General features: G+C 32.5%; 1 pseudogene across 1 annotated transcript; it reads right to left on the reverse strand.

The window, feature by feature from the left end:
* Window positions 1-1,092: 1,092 nt before the first annotated feature.
* LOC145093050 (laccase-11-like) lies at window positions 1,093-3,755 on the reverse strand (annotated as a pseudogene). Its single transcript, XR_013702732.1, has 6 exons — window positions 3,585-3,755; window positions 3,289-3,440; window positions 2,811-3,055; window positions 2,573-2,701; window positions 1,567-2,485; window positions 1,093-1,484 (listed from the first exon to the last, which is right to left on the reverse strand). The product of XR_013702732.1 is annotated as a laccase-11-like (transcript).
* Window positions 3,756-6,145: the final 2,390 nt, after the last annotated feature.

The raw sequence follows: 6,145 nt of genomic DNA on the forward strand, positions 1-6,145 counted from the left end.
GCAAAAACCTTACAGTAATCTATTGTTATAATGCTCAACAAGCAGCAAATCAGTTTACAATTAGATCTGTACGTAACAGAATCTAACACTAAAGCAGACATGCATTCAAATGCCAGAAACCACCAAACCACTCAGATTCCACTGTTTGCAACCTTGACGTTGACCGTCGTTTAACGCTTGGCGTTAGAAGAAGAAGACGTTTAGATCTAACGTCAATAGTCAAACGAACATTTACTCTCAAGATTAACAATGTCTGAGATAGTTTACCCACAGAGATCAAATGAAGATCTGAACAAAAAACAACGATCAAACAGATCGATAAATGATCGGAACAAGTAGAACCGATCAAACACAAAAGACAACAAAAAACCCTGAATCGAGAAGACAAAAAATAAATAAAACCGAAGCAAGAACAAACCCGCTCTGATACCATATTAAAATTGTAAAGAACAACTCAAAATGACAACATCAACAGATCTTTTATTATGAAAATAAAATCCAGTTGGTTTCCGGATACTTACAACTGAAACCTCACCTACAAGAATCACTCTCACTCAAACAAGAATGGAAAATAAAGAATAAGTACAAACTATGAACAAGATTTTTAGTAAACAAAACAGAGAAAAACTCTAATATGAAGAGAAACCCTAAAGACGAAGAAGATAAGAGAACAATAGATGCTTGAGAGAAAAAACGAGTGTTACAATTATTAATACCTTCAAGATTAAATCACTCAATATATACACCAGGTCAACTAACATGGATCAAGTCGGACTTTACTGAACCAAACCCATCCAGATAGATCTGCATGTTTTCAACATTTCAAAAAAAAAAAAAAAAAGAGCCCCGATCCCTGCAAAATAACAATAATGCAAAACATGCCCAAACTAACAAAAAAATCACACTTCATTCAGAACTCACCTTTGTTCATATTTACAGATTATACCCAAATTCCAGTCTTAATCTCAATATTAATCTTGAAATCTTAATTATACTTTTAACACATTCACCTTAATAGTAAAAACGTTTTGTTACATTATGTATAAGGTGACAGAATAACTAGTAATATAAGCTTGAACCATGAGTTCCATATATTGTAGTTATATTTTATAATGATACAAAAATAACATAAAAAATGTACATGTGTCATGTCAACTTAAAAAAATCAAACAATTTTTGGTTTGCTAATTGAAAATAAACACAACAGAGTATGAAATGAAATCCTCTTATTTTTTTTTTCAGTTTCATTCCTTGTCAACTCTCAAAAGAACTGCAGCCTCCTCCAATTTTGACGGAGATATAATCAGACTTGAACAAATATACACACTTCTTTGGAAAATATACACTTATTGGTTAGCATGATGGAAGATCCTTTGGTGGAGGACGAACCACTTGATCTTTTCCTGGCCCCTCTTCCACCACAAACGCCGTCTTCAATCCCCATCCGGTGTGCAACTCCAAATGACAGTGAAAGAACCAAACACCTACGTACACAAGAATTAGTTCCATATGGTTTTTAACGTTGTGTGTGTGTTTTTTTCTTTGTATGGTAAAGATGATCGATACCTGGATTATCAGCTCGGAATCGAATGGCAGCCCAACCACCGGTGGGAACACCGACGGTGTTTCTCTCCGGTGGATCAACCAAGTTATACTTGGCTGGATCCTTGGAAGAGTCAAAGTTCCCAATGCCAGTTGACAAAGAAATTGAATCCATGAAGATGAAAAGGGTGGGATTCAACGCTTAACAAATTGGTATCTTGTATGACCAATTCAACGGTAGAATTAAACACGATTTTGCTCAGTCGTGTTCCCTTAGAAGTGAAAAGATTTGCAGTAAGTGGAGCACCGGTGTAATTAAAAGCCTTCGGAGGCTTATCAGGAAAATCAGTTCTAAACACTCCTTTCATGTTAAAGTAATGAGCCTGGAGAAGTCCAGTTTCCGGCATCACAAACGTTATGTTGTTCAAGGATGCAGAAAGTCGAGTTCCATTGAGGCACGTAGCACAATCACTCTTCCCAAGCCCGATGGTGAAAAACAAGTTCCGGTCAACTTTCAACGGCACATTCGCCGGAAAGTTAGGGGTGTTTAAGCTCCGGAGCTTTTGGTTATAACTTAAAGCAAAGTTGGTGTCGTTAGGTAATGGTAGGATAGGGAGTGTAGGAATGACGGTGGTGGGAATGTTTTTATATTGGAAAATTGCGGTGGCGGTTTTGTTGTCAACCGGAATTGGAACATCCTGGAATGGTCGCACCGCCATGAAGTAGCGGCCGGGAGTCTGGTTGGCGGAGACGATCACATTCGTTGTTTGGCCTGGGGCTATTAGTAAAGCATTTGTGGTGAATGGTTTTGTGTAAACTGCATCGATCTCCACCACCGTCATGTTGTGGCCGGCGATTGCAAAAAATAGTTCGTCGTTGAGTGCAGCGTTGACTATTCTCAAGAGGTATTTCTTTCCTTGCTCAACTTCCATAGCAAATGTATCTTAAATGAAGAAAAACAAAAAAGAAAGTTACACGATCTAAAATGCATCAATGATATTACTCAATCAATAAACAAGTTATGACATACGTTTCTCGGAACAAGGAAAAAGTGGGCCTGGTTTTCCGTTGATCGTGTGCGCATCAGACATATTTGGTGGCAATCCTAAAGCATTGCCTTGCTTCACAACCGCTTCGACATCTGCATGCCACCATTCACCTACAAATAAGAGATTTTTTTCGTTTCTAATTAGATACTCATGAAAATATATAAAAATGTGAGAAACATTAAACGATGAAAATGCTTTCAAATAATCCATATAGTTTACCAAACACGATGACTTGTTCTCCATCGGGTCGTGGGAATGGAAATGGCACTGATTGTTTAGGTAAAATTACAATAGCACCATAAACAGTTGCTCTGAGCCATAGAATATGTGCATGCCACCAAAGTGTCCCTCTTTGGCCTGTAATGTTAAAGTCATAAACGTAGCTATTCCCGGTCTGGATCGGGCATTGTGTGATGTATGCCGGTCCATCGGCCCACCCGTTAGCATATTGTTTTAAGCCATGCCTAATAAAACATGATAAATAAAACATTACTGTGTAGGGAACTGGTGGATTCGATAGAAAACAAAATCTATTTTACTTCAATGGTATAACAGAATCATACGAGTCATTGAGTGACACATATAAAGGATCACAAAAATGGTCATAGTTTTAGCGATAACAAACCTAAAGAAAAGATATTGTGTACGTGTTTGTTTGTACGTACTTTGTATAATAAATAATTTCTAAACCTCATACCAATGAATGGACATATTGTATTGGGCATGGTTTGAAACGTTGATAAGAACTCTATCGCCTTCTCGAGCGTAAACTGTTGGACCTGGAAACCTCCCATTTACAGTTACAATTGGTTTTGCATGGCACAATCTGCTAACGTTCTTCACTTCGACCTTTTTTAAATACAAGAATATAATACAATCATTTTCGAATTTAACACAGAAGAACTTAACTAACAAAACCAATAAACTAATGTTCATAGTAGATTAAAAGCCATAGAAACTAGCTATCACGACATACCAAAACTACAAACTTACATTAAACTGATACTTCTTTGTGGCTGCCTTGACCTCAACAGAAAGCAATGAAACGAACATGAAAATGCAAATAATAAAAACGGATTTTCCTAAAGTGAATGTATGATTAGTCTTCATCTTCTCCAATCGTTTATTTGTGGCTTTCTTGAGAATGAATTAGTTGAGGAAGATGAAGATATAGATATACATACATGTTTGTGTATATATACACACATATATACATATATTAGGTGGAGTGGAAAAGTGAGAAGGGTGTAGACCATAACGTTTAAGTTAAACATGTGTATAGTAAGACGTCAAACCCATAAATAATTAAAAGACTAATATAATCTTATTGGCGGTTTGTTTTAGAGAGTTCCAATGTTTTTATAAGATTTTACTTTAGGTTTTTGTATATTTATCAGTCGAGGATCGTTATCAAATATTGATGAGATTGATTATGGCCCATAAGGTTTTTTTTTTTTTTTTTTTTTTTTTTTTTTTTTTTTTTTTTTTTTTTAACTTGTAACAGAAATCCATTACTGATATCCGATGATTAATATTTATAATTATTTACATTAGTTTTTGTGTCTATTCATATGTAAAAAAACAAAGCATTATATTGTAAGTTTCCCATATTTTAAAAATAAATTGATGTAAATGTGAAGATTTGGACACGAGAGGTACACTAGACCAACCTATCGTCTAGGTGCCGTCGTGAGCTTTGCCGTTAAGGAAAAGGAATACAATGAGATTAAGATTTTCTTTCTATTGCACATATTTCACCCAAAAGTAAAATTGTAGTATTTAATTATAATAGGTTTTTTAATTACCATAAACTTGAAATGCATTTTAATTAAGAAACATGGGTATTGTAAATCAACTAGGAGGTGTCGTCCGTGCCATGCTGCAAAATATATATATATATATATATATATATATATATATATATATATATATATATATATATATATATATATATATATATATATATATATATATATATATATATATATGGGTAAAGTGAATATACCTAACAACCTTATATAAGCTTAGGTACCTAACTCCATAATACTACATCGGTTTGTATCATATTTACATTGTAATTGCCTAAGGTTCTTAAACTTCAACCCCATAACTTGATTACTTCCAAAATCTTTGGACTTTCAACAATATCTTTCTTTTACATCACGTCTTTCTATCGAATACCACCTATGGCCTTCATATCCTACCGCTACAAATGAAAAGATGTAGGAGAAATATAATGATGAATTTCCAAATTTTTTTGAAGTAAATCAAGTTTAGGGATGAAGTTTAAGAACCTCAGATGATTACAATGAAAATTTAATGCAAAATGACGTAGTTTGATGAGGTTAGGTACCTAAGCTTATATAAGGTTGTTAGGTATATTCACTTTACCATATATATATATATATATATATATATATATATATATATATATATATATATATATATATATATAGAGAGAGAGAGAGAGAGAGAGAGAGCTAGGTTCAAATATTTTCACTATCTATTGTGTGCATGTATGATTGATTTTGGACCAATCATTTTAGTTATTTTAAGAAAGTAATTAATGCATATTAAATGCTGAAGATGTAATTAATACCCATTATATCTTCAGCATGTAATATACATTAATTACTTTCTTAAAATAACTAAAATGATTGGTTTAGAATCAATAATACATGCACACAATAGATAGTGGAAACAAAATAACCTAACCCTATATATATATATATATATATATATATATATATATATATATATATATATATATATATATATATATATAGGGTTAGGTTATTTTGTTTCCACTATCTATTATATATATATATATATATATATATATATATATATATATATATATATATATATATATATATATATATATATATATATATATATATATGAACCTTAGGAATAGTGAAGTTACGAATTTTTTTGGTAGAATTGGTCCTTGAATTATTGTTGGGCTTCAAAGTTAAGAATAGTAAATTTGGATGTTTTTTGTCAACTTTGCTCCTCATTCTTTAGCCATTTTGACACTTTTTGTCCTTACAATCAATATTTTTACACTTTTTAGGAACCTTTTAGTATTTAAAGTTGTGACCACAAAACTTTAACGGTTTGACAGCTTTGATCCATTTTCTAAAAACTTGCTCATTCCTACCCCTTTGATTCTTTAGTCATTTTAACACTTCAGGTCCTGCAGTCAAAACTTTAACATTTTTTCATAAAAACATGAAACAAATAGTCCGGGGCAAAACCCGGGTTTTTCATCCTTACACTTTCTACGTCTGTCATATTTATCGATTCAGAAATAACATTTGCATGTAGACATTGATTGATTACCTTCGAGCTTACATAACAATAGGTAAATAAGAAGCAATACCATTGCCAGTATCATTTTTCACAACAAAACGTCTTTAATAAAAATATATATTTGTTTAAATATAAATATAGTGTTTAATATTCACAACTATGAATTTATGGTTAAAGGCTTAATCGTTTAGAATTTAGAGTTTAGATACAAGTACAAAATGCAAGTACAAAAGTATTTA

Source organism: Lactuca serriola, chromosome 3 (genome assembly GCF_051521515.1).
Source record: "Lactuca serriola cultivar US96UC23 chromosome 3, Lser_US96UC23_V15, whole genome shotgun sequence".
Lineage (NCBI taxonomy): Eukaryota > Viridiplantae > Streptophyta > Magnoliopsida > Asterales > Asteraceae > Lactuca > Lactuca serriola.